This window comes from Patella vulgata, chromosome 7 (assembly GCF_932274485.2).
Source record: "Patella vulgata chromosome 7, xgPatVulg1.2, whole genome shotgun sequence".
Lineage (NCBI taxonomy): Eukaryota > Metazoa > Mollusca > Gastropoda > Patellidae > Patella > Patella vulgata.
In genome coordinates this window covers 51,652,761-51,673,117 of record NC_065885.2, presented here as the reverse complement: position 1 = coordinate 51,673,117, position 20,357 = coordinate 51,652,761, and positions in this window count along the sequence as shown.

Below are 20,357 nucleotides of genomic sequence, written 5' to 3'. Positions count from 1 at the left end.
GTGCACGTCAATGTGTACACGGGACCCCGGTTTTTCGTCCCATCCGAACGACTAGACAGCTGTCCGTGTCAGGCCTTCCGTCCTGCACCACTGACAAGGGGGAACCACGCCGGAAAATCTGAATGAACTTTCTCGGCCGCCTCACTAAGAACTATATAGTATATTGACAATGCACAACAATGCACAACAGGGTCGAACTGGGACGTTCCAGTTAGTGAACCAGCACCATATTCATTGAACCACCATGAATACGTCAGTGAGAAAATCATAAGGTTTAAATTAATTTATTGTATTGGATAAAATTCCTTTTAGACTGGTGATATTTCAGCCTATTGTATTCTGGTACGAAGACAGTTATCACACATTGATTGAAATAAAGACGAACTCCCCAACTGGCAAGGGACAATGCTGGTTTGAAGAAACCGTGGAAATGTTTCCCAGGGGACGTAAATTATACCTATAACCTCTTCCTAACTTCCCACGATCTAATAGATGTTGCTAAGCATTGACATAGTCGTTATAATGAAGACTGAATCGAATATCTTCTTTTTACTAAGATGTCTTAAAACCATTGTGTCTATTTCTAACTAAAACTGTGATCTCAGACAAGTTGTTGGTGTGATATCGCAGACAAGTTGTTGGCGAGCATCGATTCTATTTAAAGCGGGAACTTCAATGAATGATGTGATCAAGGATGAACGATGTGATCAAGATCAATACTTTTAATTATGGATAGACTAGTGTTGTAAGGATGGGAGAGCTCTAATCTATTTTCAATAGAATAGGGATGGGCGAAATTGCTAAAAACTGCTATGTGAGAATGGGAGATGTGGTCAATCCGTATAATTATGGACAGAATTGTGATATAAGGATCGATATAGTGTTATATCGTTAAGGATCGACGTTGCGACCAATGCGTCTATTTATACTTAGAACTGGGGTGTGCATCAGTACACTCTCACCAATTTGTAAATTTATAAATAGAAATGTGATGTAGGGGTGGGCGTCGGGATTAATGCAACAATTTTAATTCCTTTAGAAATACGTAAAACACCCTTGTATTGGTATAAAACTTGAGAATTGACCATGTCCGATTTGTCCGTGTCACATTTTGTCCTTGGTTGTTCTTACTCTTACTGAAAAATTCATTTTCAAAACATTTCTGCCAAATATCTTTATTCTGATCGAAGTTATGAATATTTGAAGATTTGACAAGACTCAATAGTTAATTATAGTCTAAATTGTCTCGGACGATTGTCGATTGAACGATTATATTCTCGACTGTCAAGTACCATTGCCATGATAATCTTCATAATGCATCTTTAAGATCAGAATTAAATTGCGAAATTAAATAGATTGGAAAGCTCTATAACTAATATGTTTGTTTGGTTCATCAATATAATTTGAGTATGTCTGACGTAAAGGTTCGTGTTTACCTGTTTTGATTTTAGAGGTATGTCAAGGGCTAAGCCTACTCACCCCCTTTTTATGACTCATCAACATGATAGAACACAGATTATGAAACGAAACATGGCCGTAAGATTTAATCAACGGCAATAATTGATTAATTTGCTAGGTCTGAAGTTGGTTATGATTCAAAATGAAGTCTAGACGCTGAAAAAAGATATTGGCAAACGGCCCCATCGGCGTGTTTTTCTTATGAGCATTTCTCTTTTTCATATAGTTTAATACTCGTGACGATCTGAAGCGGTGTTTACCCCAAGATTTGTGTAATTTCCCCAAATCCAGACAACTATTTCCGATAAAGGATTGAAGGTTCTTGAGATTGATGTTGATTTTCATGTGTTTTATTCAAATTATTACCACGCCATCATTTTCCAACAAATTGTTGATAATGTTTGTTTTTACTTACCACTAAGTGTGAAATAGAATCTCATATGAATTACGTTTATTAATATTGATGTTTAGATAATTAAATCTACTCTGTGTCTATAATATACAATCATGTCTACATCCTGTTATCATTAATATTTATGAATTGGGGGGGGGGGGTGAATTGCCGACTAATTAGCACTTGCGCGCTGTATCATAAGTCCTGTCATTGAGTCAACTGGCGTGGTTTCGAATCCCCGGTTGTACGTGTCAAGGAGTAGGGTTGCCTGTCCAATCTCGTGGGTTTTGTCCGGGTCCTCCGGTTTACTCCCACTGCTAAAGACCCCTAAAAACGAATTATTGAAATAAAATTAAACCATATGGTAGTCCCGAAATGACCTAGTCTGTCGAGTGGACGTTAAACCCATCTCTCTCTCTCTCTCTCTCTCTCTCTCTCTCTCTCTCTCCCTCTCTCTCTCTTTATGAATCGTTTGGTTGTTATCACATTGCTGCTGGTCATTTCTTCTTGGTTACCAGTTAACAAGTAATCTCAACTTCTGTAATCCAAGTCCATTCTTAGCTATGGAATATAATTATTGTTTATTAGAAGCGAAGTTAAAGCTAAGCTTATTGGGCCTTAATAGGGCCCTGTGTATTTCTTTATGGTGCAGTAATCCCAAACTTACACATTTCTGAATTATACAAAGAATGGGATACACGCTATAATTTATTAATCAATTAAAATCTAATATATGTAACGATTAGGGCACATACATGTATATATTATGCTTAATATATAAATCCACTAAAACCTAAAATATACAAAGAACATGGCACATATTAATCAACTAAATCTAAAATATACAAAGAACATAGCACATATTAATCAACTAAAATCTACAAAGACCATAGCATATATTAATTAACTAAATCTAAAATATACAAAGAACATGGCACATATTAATCAACTAAATCTAAAATATATAAAGAACAGGAAACATAGTTATGTTGTAACAATATATCCCATGAAGTCTTAAAATGTTCTATTTTGGCCATTATAGTGAGAGCATTTGGACCGCAAATTGACTTCAGTTTCAACAAATGAACGCTTACAATTTTACAAAGGAGCATCAAATAGCAACCTAATTAATTGAACATATCGGTAACGTAAAAGATAACGTGAAATAAATAATCCCAATCTACATGTATACCCTAGTAACATTAAATATCAAAGGTTAACCAGCCAGACAGAGTTATCGAACTTAAGTGTAATGGTAATCTCTACCGGGGAAACGTCAAAGATTAAACGTAATAATCAAATCATCATAATTAACACGACATCTATTACATTAGTCTGGATAATACTACACAATAATAACACGAGAATATTTCTTGCCAACATTTCGATTAACTTTTTCTTCTTAACTTTATCCGATTGCAAACGCGAACCTTTTGTACAGACACGAAAGACTTGAAGTTATTTAGACGCTTGCTGGTCTATCTACTCCACCCACTCTTCTAATCACAACTTACTATATAAAATAATAAACAACTAGATAAACAGCAACGCAAAAAGAGATGAATGGATAAATTCCTTAATATTCTTTTTGAACCAGAACATTTAAGGTATATTTACCTTATATCTAAGTTTCTTAAATATATTTTATTGTAAACGAGTGTTGTAATTTAAGTTAAGAATATTACCTTAAAATAAAAAAAGTTTTCTTGAAGGTAATTATGATATATTCCACAATTTTTCTAAGCTTTAACGTCATTAATTGTCAATTACATCATTTTGTCCGTTTGGTTTCCTGTAGCGAACCCACGCATCCACAAACGCACAAGCTTTCTTTTTCTTTTAATCTAGATGTGGTGAAATAAGATTTTTTAAATTGACTAAACCGAAGTGGGAGATATCAATTCATGAATGTTCAAATTTACATTATTCAATATATACATACATGTAGAGATTTAATATACTAAACAGCAAAAAAAAAACAACGTCAGTACGATTTCAAAATCAGAGAGGCACTTTAATCAAATCATTCTAGAAAACGACTTATTAAAAGGATCAATGCATTTTTTTGTGAACAGTATGTTGACACATTAGTGATTAATTCATCACAATTCCAAGACATTGCGAGAAGGTTTAGAGTCCGTACACAATCTATACATCAGTATCTTTTGTGTCCACCGCGAGTGTCAATAACAGCAGCGCAGCGTCTGTACATGGAGTGGACCAGACGATTGATGAACGCCATTGGAACCTAATCCATCGGCTGTGTTTGGTCTCCGTACGACGTTATTAAGTCTCCTTTGAATTTCATCCCAAAGATGTTCAATCAGGTTTAAGTTCGGTCTAGGGCTGGCCAGTGCATAACGCTGACGCCGTTCTGCTGTAGAATGTCCCGAGTAACTCTGGCGGTGTGGGCACGGGCGTTGTCATGCTGGAAAACGTTGTTTCGATGACGTGCGAAATGTGGTATGACGTGGGGTCTGAGAGTTTGATCGATGTAGCGCACCGCTTTGATGCCGCCTCCTCTCCCTGGACCAAAATTTTGGAACACCACAGGACCCACTCTCTGGTTCAGACCGATTCCATCCCAAACCAGTATGCTGGTCAGAATAACGCTGGCCACGTCGACGCCATATTCTGGTCCTGCCATCTGCAGTTGATACGCAATACCGACTCTCATCTGTGAATAGATCAGTTCTCCATTGCCTGTGTAGCCAGTTCTGATGTTGTTGGGCAAATTGTAGACGTGAAGGGATTCTGCTTGGGCAGCGTGGCCAGCGTCGAGTTTTCCAAGCGCCTGGTTCCTCTGAGTTGTGAGTCGTGGCATGCTGCTGACGTTGTAGTGTGAATGATTCATCTAGGTATGGGGGTGCATTTTATAGGGCTGGGGAACAGCACCTGCAGCATGAGTTACATGAAAATCATGGAGAACACATTACCATCTCAGAAGTCAGGTTGCGTTTTTGAGAATATTTCCTGGGTTCAATTCTGTGTTTGGGAAGGAGCCTTATTGCTTAGGTAAAGTTGGAGATGTGGTCACAAATATACAATAAAAACATTTGGAAAGTTTTATGCAATGCGTCTATTCAGAGTAACATACCAACCTGACGTTTCTTTTGCTGCTTAGTATATATGGTAAATCACGTACGATGGTTATAATTAATTATATGTCTATATTACAGAATTTGGGAATATTTAATTAAGTAAGTTCATGGACCTTATTATAATTTCCCTCATAGCCAAGTCTGTGCGGAACAGTAGGACGTTAACCCCCATTTCATTTCAGTTTATTTTAACAGCAATTCAAAGGGCACAGGGTTTACTGACGTACTGAAAAATGGGAAATTAACATGAAACAATATATTAATATAGACGTAAGGACTTTGGGGTTGGGTGACCGAATGGTCTAACGCGTGCGCTTTTGATCTTAAGACCTGCTATTGAGTCAAGTGGCGTGCTTTCGATCCCACATTTGTCTGTACAAGGGGTAGGGTCGCCTGCTTATCACCGGGTGGTCATCCGGTTTCCCCCACTGCTAAACACCCCTACGCACAGGCGCATTTTGAAATAAGAATTATACCAGATCTTAGTATCGAAATGACCTAGTTTGGATTAACGTGCTCCCTCTCTCTCTCTTTCACACACACACACACAGACACACACACAAATCACATTCTATACATTTCTACATTCTAACGATATATGTGAAGTACAATCTAACTTTAGTGCCAAATATATTTAGCTCACACAGAGTCCCATTGTTCAGATTAACTCCTTTTTTGTTAAGTTTTGTGTTTCATATCGTATTAATTCTTTATGGCATACCGATCAATTATATTATATAGAAAAACAGTCCAGATTGCCCCCACACCATATTCTCTAGATTAACACACAATTCTGTAGAAAACACCACATAATCTGTTTCTCTTCATCTTTCTGACCTTTCATTGTTAAAATCAAGAGAAAGGTCAATCTCTACAAGAATCAAATTAATCACGATGTCAATTTACTGTGTAAAATTAGATTTATCCAGAAATTATAGCGTAACATGAAAAGTTGCGTTATTGAAATAAACTTAACACGGTATCAACAGAATAATTAAATATTGTGATGTACTTTAGATTTACAGGAATCAATTGACGGAAACAATAACAATTTGTGTTTTGTTACAAATGTGTTGCATGCGTCATGTTCTAGTGTGGTATATTTAGAGTATTAGAAACAATTATCTCCTGATCCACCCTACCTAGAATAACAGCTAAATTTCATTCAGAAATAAATATACCAGATACATTAATGGTTATCACACGTTTTCGGTATAACAAACATATCATGTAACGTGCACGAGACTCTGTGCTGATTAAAGCGATAGTTAGGACTCTGATTTCAGCTGTTTTCAATTTCTGAATGCCATGAATTTAATGCCAGGAAGAAATATACATATACTTTAAAGAATTTGGATGGAATTCTGTCAATTACCCACTGGTCTGGCTGTGTACGTCTGGGGAGAGTTTATGTTAATGTAGTCGTGTATATCAATAAGAACTGCAACTAAATTGTTGAATAGATTTATTTAAAATTTAGCGAAATCTCTTTTTGATAATATCGGTTAAGCTATCTTTAAATAAGAAAAGGGAGAAAGCAATGAATCTTGTTTTTGTTGAGTAACATGTCTGCTGATGTATAAAGTAGGTCTATAATATTTATTTCACGATAAATTCTCGTGCATCTTTATTTAACCAGTTTTCCATCAACGTAAAATAAAAAGGGGCAAAGACCGGTAGTGTTCTTTCCAAGTTCTTCTCACCATCTCGGCAACTGTCTGTTTTGTTCCGTCGGTTGTACATGTCAAGGTCGTCTTTCGAATGTCTAGGCGTGGGTGGATGGCCGAATGGTTAGCAGGTGTGCGCTGTATCATAAGGCCCGTCATTGAGTCAACTGGCGTGGTTTCGATTCCTCAGTTGTACGTGACAAGGAGTTGGGACGCCTATCCAACCTCGTGGGGTTTCTCCTGCTTCTCTGGTTTCCTCCCACTGCTAAAGACCCCATATATTAGTCCCGGAATGACCTAGTTTGTGTCGAGTGGACGTTAAACCCATCTCTCTCTCTCTCTCTCTCTCACACACACACACACACACACACACTCTCTCTCTCTCTCTTCTCTCTCCGAATGTCTAGACTTTCTTACGTTCACCTAACTGCAAAACACACAGTTAGCGTATTCTGCACCGAAACTATTATTTTCATAAAAAAATAATTGTCATATGTATGTTAGTCCATAAATAACGTATTTACATTGGATAAATGTTTAACTCTCGAGGTTTTTTTTCTTCCTTTGATACTTTTGAATACATGACATTTGAAAAACAGTAGGCGGTTGTCCACAACATAATTTTAAAAGAACACATCGATAGTTTGTACTTACATATAAACCTTATGTTTTAAATTGTGTTATAAATTATTTATTATTTAGTTAAGTTTTAACTAAACCTTTGGTTTTATTACTTCTAGAAATACATTTTTACATATCTTTCATTTACTGAAAGGCAAGGGTGGGGGTGGGACGGGGCGGTTTTCATCGGGTCTCCAAGAAAGGTTTAGGTATGCCAATAAAACGCCAAAACATGACGAAATGTCCTTGTATTCGAAGAACGTGCCGTAGGCAACAATGGATATACTAGTCGTATTTCTTTTTACTTTTACATGGTTCTTGAAACGTTAGTTGGCTTACCAGGCCCATCAATCACAGACAGAAATCTGGTTTAGTGCGACTAATTTCAAACCAAGATCACATATCTTCAAAGAAATGTTTTTAACCCAGAGAAAACCCACGCGTTTGGGCAGGCGGCACTACTCCTTGTCACGTACAAGCTTGGGATAGAAACCAATCCATTTAAATTTTGACTCAATGACAGACCTTAAGATCCAAAGCCCACGCACTAGACTACCCGTTTCAGTATAAATAAACTGCACCTTTTATACATATTATAAACACTTGTATAAGTATATCAACAACCTAGCTATCAGAGAAAAGAAACCATGCAATCTAATTCATCAATCGACCCCATTCATTGATAACAATAATAACATGTTCTTGTTGTCTGATTCCATCCTCAATATCAATCTACCTTAGTTGATTGGTAGTCACGCAGAAAGAGACAGTAATCTATATTAAGGAAAATATGTGAGAAAATACGCTTGGCGAGTTGACAACTATCTATAATAATTTGATTTGTAGCAATTATTACTTCGGTGTAAATGATTCTTTGATTGTTAGAGATGTTCTGATTGTGGCTGCTCAATTACTAAGCTTATCTAGGCTGTTCTTATCCATCTTAAGACCATTCACACAAGAATAGTCAATAGATTTCTTAACGAGTTTGGGAGGATCATAAGTAATTTCTAAGTTTAGCATATTAGGCTACTATAATATAACTAACTGCTACCCGTTCTACCAAGTGCTGTTTCGTGATATCACGACTTCGATCTATGTATAAATAATGGTTTTCGCCTGACGGGAAAGCTAAAATATGGTTTGGCTGTAATCTACCGTTCCCACCCCAACCAGTATTACTTTCTGATTTATCATATCGTTATAGTCATGATTTATAACTATAAAATAGCGAACAATAACCGCGTGAATCACTCGTGCAGGACTGGTTTTAATAATAATAAAATAGGTGTGAAGTAATATTAAGATTATTGACCCCTCTCTCCCTCCCTCTCTCTCACTCTCTCTCTCTCTCTCTTATATATATATTCTTGCCAATTTTCACGCAAAAAAATGAGTATACAAAAAAATTGCGAAAGGTGTTCGGCCATCTATAGAAATTATCTCATTTTGCTCTTTTTATCCCTTTGCCATTGCAATTTTACGTAAGTTTTTGATCTAAAACGGAAGGAAAGTTGTTTTAATTTAAATTTTCTGGCATGTTTTGGTGCATATTCGGGATTTTGAGTAGGAATGATAACATGGGCGTGGTGACTGCTGATTTTACATTCAGTGGGAGTATAGAAACGCCACATTAGGATGAGTCCAGAGCGAGATATAGCTGATTTTGTGTATCACACTCGACAGTGTAGGCCATAAGGAAATAAAAACTGAATACCGCTTAATATATCCAAACAAAAATTTAATCATTTAGAGCTTGCTACACTGTTATTGAGAAATAAAATTTAATTCTTGGAAATTACCCCAATTAAAGATGCATTATGTAAGATTTAGATAATAAGCTGATCGTTCTTGTTATAATAGTTCAAAAAAGATAATGAAAAATGATTATATTGAAAATTTCATTCAAATTACTTTAATCTGAGCGAAGTTATAACCGTTTGAAGACATTGCGTAGATTGTTTATCATCGTAGCAACAGTACTTGAGAACCCAAGCTGTCTCGGTTATCGTTAAATTTTTAAATCTCGTGGGTGTTTTAATCCATTTAAATCTCAACCATCTGATGATCTAGCAAGTTGATTATGGGCTTGTCATGTTGATAAATGTGTAGAAGATGATTTACATAACATTTGAAGTCAAGACAAAGACCTGCAATTAGCTGATTTAGCTCTTAATAAGTTTATTTCCATTAATTCCGCTGTCCTTTATTTGGGTAGATAACATAGCTAACTATATACATATATGTATACTGCAATAGACTACTGCAATAGAATAAAACCAGTTGACTGTTTTGATTTCCAATGTACGCCATCAATACATCAGTATATTATAAATACACTAACTCCACTACTGTGTCACCGACTGTGTGTTTTATTTGTTGGGGATATTGGTGCTTACACGCCACAATGTCACGCAACCGAAATAATATCTAGACAAATTAATAAACCAATCAGGCAAGTACCGCCACCCAGATAATATAATGTTTTACGTTATAAAATTACAATTAAAATACATTAAAAAATATGTTAGCTATATGAGAAGTTATATAAGGTGTTCTAGAAAGAATACTCATATCCTGTCTCGTGCATAACACTCGTCACAGCTAAATGTCGAAAGAATTATTTCGTCGAAATTGCCCCCCCCCCTCACACACACACACACCCGCACACGGTTGTTAAAATAGAGAACTGGAAGCACGTCACGCCAATCGAGAACTAAAGACTGACGCTTGCCACACCCGCCCACACTATAACGTCACTGTAACTCAGAGTGTATCGCCGTAACACCGAATTGCATACAATATCGAACATTTTGCGAAAATGGTGTAGAATTCCTTTCTCGTGTGTGGCAAACCAAAGATATTTAACAATCGTACATTAACCCCTTAAAATAATCACGATTTTTATGGCCACCAAGATCACCAAGTTAGCAGATGACGACCGAAATCCAAAAGCCAGATCAGACCAGATGATAATGAATGTTCCTCGACTCGAAGAGAATGATGACACGAAGCCTTATTTTCGTATCTATGCCCCTGGCACATTTCTCACAAGGTATTCACTCCAGCTACACATAATTAGAGAGTCCAGAGAGAAAACCGGCAATTTTTGCTTGCGGTTAGGACTCAACAACCAATCAACAAGACTTTACATGGTTTATGTGTTACTTCTTAATCTTATTTGTCTGTGGTTGATGTATTTTAAATGTATATGGAATTATATAACAAAACCGATTTCTAAATATCTGAAATCGGTTTAATGCCCATTTAGCACGATGTTATAGTTCACATCACAAATTTAGGAAGAAAACTCAACGCATTTGGTCATGACAGCACCAAATTTAATTTTATTGAAAGGAAAGGGAATGAAATGGCGTTTAACATCCTACTTTTCTTCACCGATTGTCAAGGCTTCTTTTACGTGCACGCCAATGTGCACACGAAACCTCGGTTTTTTCGAACTGTCCGAACGACTAGACACTGTTCCTTGCCAGGCCCTACGTCTGACAAGGGGAAAACCGGGTGCGAAACCGAGACCTCCAGGGTAATGAGCCTGCATCTTACCGACTGAGCCAACGAGTTTCCCTATATAGAACCGGAACTAAACATAAATACAATTTTCTCTAAATATAAACTGTAGTTTGTGAAATGCGGCGAAATTACAACCTTTAATGGAAGTGGTGAACGCCCATGCACTCACCACCCACTGTCTTATAAATAGTTTTATATCATTGAATTGAATAGATAATTTACACGATGTAAGTTTAATCTTATCACTACATCAGGTCCGCAGACAAATGTTATATCAACGTGTTGAAAACTATTTGTCGACCAGTCCAATTTTTACCAATGTTGTGTGTAAAGTGTGGGCGTTGGTCACGCGATATTTGGCACTAAATGGGCCCATTGCACGCCTACAAGTCCTATACAAATCATCAAGTATAGGCATTCCGAAGTGCAAGGGGTTTAACCATACCCTCATTCACCTCTCTACTTTTCAATTGGTAATAATACCATCGATTGCCAAGATATATACGAATTATTGATAGCAAGGCAAGCAACCGTGGATAAACAGTTCATCGATCGCTACCACGGTCGCTTTTATCAATAATACTCCAACGACGTTTTGCAATAACCATTCAGCTTTATTGGCAATCGGTAAGCGGAGAATTGACTTCGATTTATTGGCTAACCCTCGTCATAAAGTGAATTAGAATGTATTAATGAAAATTTTCATGTATACAGTTTTAAATGAATTATTGATAATGCATATGGAATGCAATTTGATATGGTTATTTGCCATACATTAGCTAATTCTTTACGGTTTATTAATACGAATTTATTGTGTTATTTTGTAATAACACGTCTAATTTGCAAGAAATTACTTTGCTTAAAGAATAACTATTATACCGAGGAATGGTTATTTTATTCTAGTAAATAAACACTGAACATTTTCTGGACTACTCATTTGAATTTCATCTTTTCAAGGAACTTTGATTAAATGAGACGTTGGTTTCAAAAGAGTGAATGTCCGATAAGTTGTCCGATAAACAAATATTTGCATATTCTCAATATTTTCCATGACCGTACACGTATTTTTTTTATTGTTTATTTACTCTAGGAGTGTGGCAATTTTACACTAGTTTGAAAATAATATCTTATTTCCTTTTTTGTCGTTTGAGATTAATAATATTCTTTCATCTAAGGAAATCGAATATTATCGTACAAAGAAACAGTTTCTGTGTGTTTTGATAAGCGTGGGGCACAACTTCCGTTATGATGATTGGAACGCAGTTAATAATTGTAGACATTAGTATATCAACATTTACTCTTCACAGTTACTGATTTTTTAGGTCGATTATAATTTTAATATGTTTCTGTCAGGTATCCCCGTTGTTTTCCACCACTTGGTCCTTACAATGATTCTACATGACCAAATGCATTCGAGATCGTTCTCAATTATGAACATTATGAAATTCCATAATTTATTTGAACCTTTCTTGACCTCATGGGCCTATCACTAATATGTTACTGAAAGGGTAATATTAATGACTGCAAAGTAGACCAAGTATAAGAGCTGAACACAAATTGGGCGATAGTTTTTCTGTCAACGATGTCTCTTGTTGGAAGAGGCGTCATCTTTACTGGAAACAGTTGGCACTAAGCGTGTTTGTACAGGATTCCTCCACTACGACACGCCAGTGTTTTCAGTGACTCCTTATATGGGTTCAAATAAGTCAAAAAAGGGAAAAATGAAATGAAATGAAATGGGGTTACTGTTATGCTCTGGCTGGCCCAGTCGGATTGGGCTAATGGAGACGGGCATACGCCATATAGTGTGCTATGAGGGAAATTTTTGCCCAGACAACGGCGCTACGATCTACTCTTATATCGAATTCCAACTGCCAAGGGATCTTTTACGTGCACTCCTGGCTGGCGAGTCAGCGTCTTACCCACTTAGCCACCGTGGTTCCCCGTACAAAAGGGGGTCAGCGAAAAAGAAAGATAGCCCAGTAATATTTAGTATGAAATTGTTAGTATTGTGACAATGGATTTCAGTACCTGGTATCATGGCGGTCATTTTGCTTAGTGTGGATATATCACGTTTTTATCTGATTTTATCAAAGATTTATAACGGAAATCTGGCTGAACAGAGTAATTGCAGACGTGGAGGACCTATGGGAAATGAGTTCGGAACCGCTATACGAAGGTATTATTTGTCAAAGTTGTAATTCGTGTAGGAAACTATGATCTTTTTATTCGGGTTGCGAATATACATGATATTTTGGAGAAAACATAACGTTAGGTGTCAGATATAAAGTGGGTATACAATTATAGTTTGATAATTCAATTGACCAGCTCCGCAAACATAAAGAATATTCTGAAGATTCGCAAAAGACGACAGGAATATCGCGGTATTGAAATCATGCCAATTATCTGTCAGTAGATGGCCAAATTCAACACTCAGTTTAGACGGTCGTTCATTTCATAAACTACAGTACGTGAAATATCGGTGTGGAACGGCACGTCCTGGCTATTCTTATCTTATGGGTGCAAATAGTCTTTGTCTTATGCTATATGAGAAATATTGAGAAGCAAGAAAGGCTTTACACACGTAGAAGTACAAGTCCTGATTTGGAATAAATCTAGTTAAATGGGGATTTAGGCGGGTGTCGACCAATTGGCTATCTTACTAATTAAAACGACGAAGGAGTAGACGTTATCCTAACTAGTGGTCAAAACCCTTAAATATTTAAACTTCGATATTGACTGTAGAAATAAGTGTTCTCGATCCAATATTTGGCGTGGCGCCCAGAAAATCGCGCGTTTTCTGCCCGAGCGGCAGACGGTCATTTGATCTTATTTGAATTGGAAAGCCAGTCGATAGCAATTCACACAACAGTTATGAAATTATGATGTTTTCAGACACATGCAAGGCGAACGGGAGCAAATAGACGACTTCTCCATCAACTAATAGACTTGAATCTTGTCTGATGTGATCCAGCTTACTTTCTCTCAATGTTCTAAATGGATTCTGTTTATGAAAAATGATCGATTGTCTTACAAATAACCCCTGTAAAAGTGTTTGGAGGAGTGTGGTTTCTTTGAGAAGAGGGCTCATTGATCGAGAACATTGATTATATGATAAAATGCAAACCCTCTTGACGAGAAAATTCTTATGAAATAGCAACCCGACTATACCAAGAAGGATTCTTGAAAATTGTGGTCAAGTCAGTAAGGTTGACTCACACTAATAGGCACTTGACCACACAATGACCAACCACTTGGGGAGCTTCTGTATAAAGTTCTATTGTAAATTATAGTAGTAGTGACGGGTGTTATGAAATGAAATGAAATGGGGTTTAACGACCTACTGTTATGCTCCGACTGGGTTAATGAAGACGGGCATACGCCATACAGTGTGCTATGAAGTAAATTTTGCCCGGACAACGGCGCTACGGACTACTCTTATATCGAATTCCAAATGTCAAGGGATCTTTTACGTGCACACCAATGTGTACCATCCGGACGACTAGACAGCTGTTCTTGTTAGGCCCCTTCGTTCTGCACCACTGACAAGGGGAAACCCCGATGAACTTTTTCGGCCCCGCGACCTCTAGACTAGAGAGCCAGCGTCTTACTCACTTAGCCACCGTGGCTCCCTGCGAGTGTTATGCGCATGGCTGGCATGCTTGTTTTCTAGAACACCTGACACAACGTATTATCTCTTTCGATGTGAATTTTGATGTGAATAATTATTGTGGCGTTTTTTATTAAATGAACGTTATTAAACTATTTATAGCAAACTAATTAGTAACAAAGTAAATGAGGCTGCATATTTATCACTTAACGAAACTATTACTATTTCTGTTCATAGACGGTCCACCATGTAGAGGAATTTTAGTGGTGATACCACAGGTGATAAAGACAATTCTGACCATAACCATTTTTAACAGGTGCCATTTTAACCCTAACCTTTTTTTTACGCCCACATGGAAATGTAGTCGTACATTGCCGTGGCCCCTGTCCGTACGTTCGTACATCTGTCGTCTACAATTTCTTGTGAACATTCTACAGACTATATTTATCATCTGATTGTTGTCTACATTAGCGAAATGAAGAATTCTATTTAATTTAAATAATTTCTGTTAATTTCTTCTGGAGTTATGGCCCTTGTTTTACTTTGTTGAACCTTGTCAACGATTTCCGTTAATTTCTTCTAGAGTCATGGCCCTTGTTTTACTTTGTTGAACCTTATGAACGTTCTAATGGCGAAAGTTATCATCTGATCTGTATGAAAGTTATATGCATCAGTTAAATTAGTGAAACGAAGAAGTATGTCGAATTTCTGTAAATTATTTCCAGAGTTAAGGCCCTTGTTTCAGTTTGTACTGCAACCATAACCCTTTTTATCCCGTCATTGCAGCTTTAACCCTTTTTACCCGTATCATTTTAACCCTAACTCTTTTTACCATGTCGCTGCATCTCTAACCACATTTACATGCCATTGCAACTCTAACCATAACCCCGCTTTACTGCTTCAATTACCGTGCACCTTTTAGAGGTTGTGCTAAGCAGTTTGGCTGAGCCAGCTGATCCAGGCTACAGTATGATCATCACTTTATTCCAGGATTTAAAGAACTAAAGTAGTTCAGTCCGCTTTAAATTTCATGTGTAGCCATTTTGTCTCAGTCGATAAAGCTAGCAAAGTTGCCGGAAGTCCACCATAAATAAGTATGATAAAGTAGCAATCTGTTTAGATGGTAGATCATCTATAGATTATTCTGGTTATCAACACACTAAAAATAATTTAATGATTTAAAATAATTAAAGCTATTGTTTCTGTACCATTAGTTGGAAACTATATAATATTCTAAAACAAAATTTGCAATGAATGGCGCTAAATTAAGTATTTAGCCTTCGAACAAGTCCGATAGTACTATTCAGACCAGCATTGAGCATGACGTCATCGCCGCCATTTTGGGATTGCCGAAGTCCGCTCATCGATGTGGTATTATCCAAGGAACAAGCATGCCGTGTTTCATGCCATCGTACATGTGAATTGGAGCCCGTCGCTCCTCAAAGAAGAACAACAAGGATTTTCTTTAACGCAAAAATATATTGCGCTAGTCTGTGACTCGATCTGCATATTGAGCAGCACAGGCTTTAAGTAATGTAATTCAAACAATGTACTCCACAACCACGGTCTACTTTATGTGATAAGTGATCCAGAAAACAACTTATAAGAACAAAGCAAATAGCATACCGTGTGATATAATTGTCGATAAGCATCCTTTAGTGGTGTTCTTATTAGACAAGTAAGACAAAAGTAATATTTTATGACGTAGAAGAGCCATCAAACATGTTATGTTTCATTAGGGAAGTATTCCGTGGCATAATAGCAAAGACAAAGCTCAGAATATTACCCGGAAGGACTTATGTGTTACTAGAAGAATGCCCGGCTTCGCTCGGGGGTCATAACCCCGAAACCGGAAGTGGTAGACTAACGCCACCTGGCCTATGCTACTCCCCGGTCCGAGCTACCCCTATACCCCAAATTTCAGACTCGGGGCAGACCTAATGTAGCCGCCAACCCCGAACGGACAAACAAACAGACAGACAGACAGACAGACGACAGTCACAAATATTAGTATAATAGAAGATAGATAGATAGAAGATATGAAGGTAATTTATAAATTCTGACCGATTTCGCCCTGAAACCAAATTTTAGAACGGTGTATGTTCAAACAAAAAACAAATAAATACTGGGGTATGTCATACCTTCTAATACGCCCACCAGTATCATTGTCATCTGTGTTGACTCTAAACAGAAGGTCGCGAATACCGCTGATCAAGTTATTAAAATGAGCTTTATAAATTCCTAATGTGAAAGGAAACTTAAATTGTTCAGGATGGACATAATCTCAACGTACCTTAAACATACATTATGCAAGAGCTGAAATGTTATCTAAATTATTAATTAGACATTAATTAACCTATCCAGACCATAATCAACCCTAGAAGGTTATGCTAGCCTGCGATCTTTACTGGATTATGAGCCGATTAAATGCATAACTTTCCTTCTCGATTAAACGATCAAATGGATAATCGAGACTATGCTGTTTATTGTACCGACTTTTAGTAATGATGATCGAAGCTAGGCGGAAATTCCAACCGCTTAGTTCTCGGTTCATAGTGGACCAATTTGAATGAAATTTTTAGCAAATGGCCTTTACATTATTTAGTTTTTAACTATTATAGTGAGAACTGCCAAATTTCGAACATGTATCGAATCTCCCATAATGTATCTTTAATGAACATTCCTACCAAGTTTCAAAAAATTCCGTTGAGACCCTTTACATTCAATACATGTTCGAAATTTACAATCCTAAATTTTTCAAAAGTTCTCACCATTGCTATAACATTGTTTCATAAATTTTCAAATGATAAATCCCGCCGAGATTCAAAATTTTAAAAAAAAATCCACCAAGAACTCATCGTGCCCTGTATATTGTTCGCAAACTTTTATAAGTTTGTAAACAATCAGGTAAGTCCCCAGTTCTTGATCGAGAAGATCTATGTCAATCATTGAAATTCTGAAGAGTTCTCACTTTCAGAGTATATAAGCGGACACAAGTGATGGCAATGTACGTTCACATTAAATGTGAGATTATTAAAACTATAAAAATCTCAACGAAGTCTTGATGACCTGTAATATAATATATAGATATTGTGTTATGTTGTAATGGTATTGATTTACACTCATTAATGGTGACAGTGATGATCATCACCATTATAGTTGGATTTGGATGTGTAAACATTTTATAATCTTTAATCAAATGATGAAATTCGATTTTGTAATAATTGTTCTATGTTAGTCTATACAATAATCTATATAATAACATACAACAGTCGACATCTATCTACAAATCGACTCTTTAATTTGATGATTTACGTACACGGATCCATAGCTAACATAGCGACTAGACCGAAATATCTGACTCTTTTCCATTGTTTTTTTTACCGGCTATTGATGATTTGTGTCTCAATATGACATTTGTCATCAGTCACGTGGCTAAGTGGGTAAGACGCTGGCTCGCTAGCCTGGAGGTCGGGTGTTCGATCCCTGCATTGGCCGAGAAAGTTCATCCAGATTTTCCGCTGTGGTTTCCCCTTGTCAGTGATGCAGGGCGGAGGGCGGAGGGTCTGACAAGGACAGCTGTCTAGTCGTTCGGATGGGACGAAAAAGCGAGGTCCCGTGTACACATTGGCGTGCACGTAAAATTTAAAGATCCCTTGGCAGTTGGAATTCGATATAAGAGTAGGCCGTAGCGCCGCTGCCCGGGCAAAATTTCCCTCATAGCACACTGTATGGCGTATGCCCGTCTTCATTAGCCCAGTTTAGGAGCAGAACAGTAGGACGTTAAACCCCATTTCATTTCATCAGTCACGTTGTTGAAATGTCGCGTAAAAATGTCGTATTGTCGGGTTAAAATGTCGTGATGTCGGGTTGTCGTGGTGCCGAGTTGTCGGGTTGTCGTGGTGTCAGGTTATCGGCCATATTCTTCTCAAAACTATGATTATGTACACTGATCCTTGTGTTGGTCAAGACAATTCCCCGGGATTTTGCAGCATGGTTTCTCCATGCCGGTAGAGCATGACAAAGGATCTGGTAAAGAACAGTGTCTAGTGTTGTAGATGGGACAAATAAAAAAACAAGCTCCTGTGCTGGACACTTTGCCGTACACATGCATAAAAGAATCATTCACAGTTAAATTTCGTAGAAGAAAAGCCACGGTCCATTTAAAATTTTCTTCATGGCCAACAGTTCCTCTAATTTATACGACGAGAATTGCTCTGTATTAACACAGTTTAAGCATGTGTTGCTAGTTATTGCTGAAAATATGGACAATTTAAAGTTCAGCTAATCGACCATTATTGCTATTACATCGAAAATGACTTTTAGTTCATAATTTACGTGGGGATTTTTTTGTATTTAAGAAAAAGAAAGTAGTGGATTCAGTGCAGCTGAGGCTTGGCATTATCTAAGATATTAGTGAGCTATATGAACTTCTGTAATAAATGAGAACTAGGAAACCTCGGTCAGTGATTAAGGATCTTGGTTGGCCATCAGCAGCGTTATATCGCCTTTAAGCATCTATACTCCAACTGTTTATATCACATTACAGCTGAACACAGCAGTTTTTGTGGTAAAGAATGGATGAGATATTGTTAGTGAATTAGTCTCTGGGGAGAAATAAAGGTCTTATAGAACCAGACTATCCTATGTGATAATTTTTACATATTCACCCAGTCTTACACCGAGAAATTTATTCTTTGTTCTCGGAGACCAAACACCAATTAGACCTAGTCTAAATCTCTCTTTAGATCCAATAAAAAAAAACCAATGACGCGAATCATTGAAAATGCCTTCCGACTGGTGATCAAAGTCTATCCTCTCGGAGATCAAGGTTAAAGAATACCGGTGCATAGCTTATTAGTAATCTCTTTGAGGAAGATTGTGTGATGTCAAGGATATAATGGAGGAAAAGACACATGTAGATTAAATCTTAACGTGGCTGGTAAATTTAATTCTAGTGTAATTATAAGATAACAAATGAGAAAAGACTAGTACAATGGAATACCCAGAGCGCAATTCTACGGAATAAAATTAATGTTTATTACTCAGCGACGTTCCGACTAGGCTGCTCCTCTCGTTGTCATTGAAATGGTTGAGTAGCGTAATTCACATTCGCTTATTAACATATTTTGTTGTGGATACTTCATAGGGAATCAAAACATTTTATTCGTTTTTCCTGATTTAATTAAACATAGCCGTGTCGAGTTCAACGTCATTACTAATAGAACATTCCGAATGAAATGTTGATTAGTATTTTCTAAAACCATTTGGCCCTGGGTCTGATTTTTATAATGACCGGACGATAATTAATTGTGCTATGATTCGTCGATTGTATTATTTGATTGTATTAATGGCCATGGATGTTTATTACTTTATATCCACTTAAAGGTCAGAAATATATTTACGAAACATAATACCAAACAACACTTATATGGTTATTATTTATTCTTTAATGGAGCGAAGGGTCATTTTCCTTTCTGAATTCAAGCGGCAGAAGTAAAACGTGCAAGCTTCTAATGATGTCACGCGTTGGCAATTAAACAAACTTCGGAGAAAGGATAAAAAGCAAAATTGCTGAAAATTGAAACTATAATGTAAAGAATATAGCGGAAAATATAAAAGTGTTGTTTACGCCTTCGTGTAATTCAGTACTGTTGTCATTATTATATTTTCCTACCTCCCGTCCGTCTGTTGTGTACATTTATAGCCTTTGCCAGAGCTATTGAGTTTTGTTTTCGTGGATATTTCAAACAATTCCAGGTCGCTAACGATTTTGTTGTTCTTAAACACGACATAGGTGATTCTGTTGGTAGTCATTGTCCTGGGATTGTTATCTACCTGAAAGCTTTAAGTTTTGGGTAAAAGCTTTTAGCTGTAGGGTAAGAAACTTAGCACCGGGGTGATCTTGGTAATCTTCCTTATTATTTGGGGAATTTCAGAGAGCTAACTATGCATACTTGTAATCGATCATAATA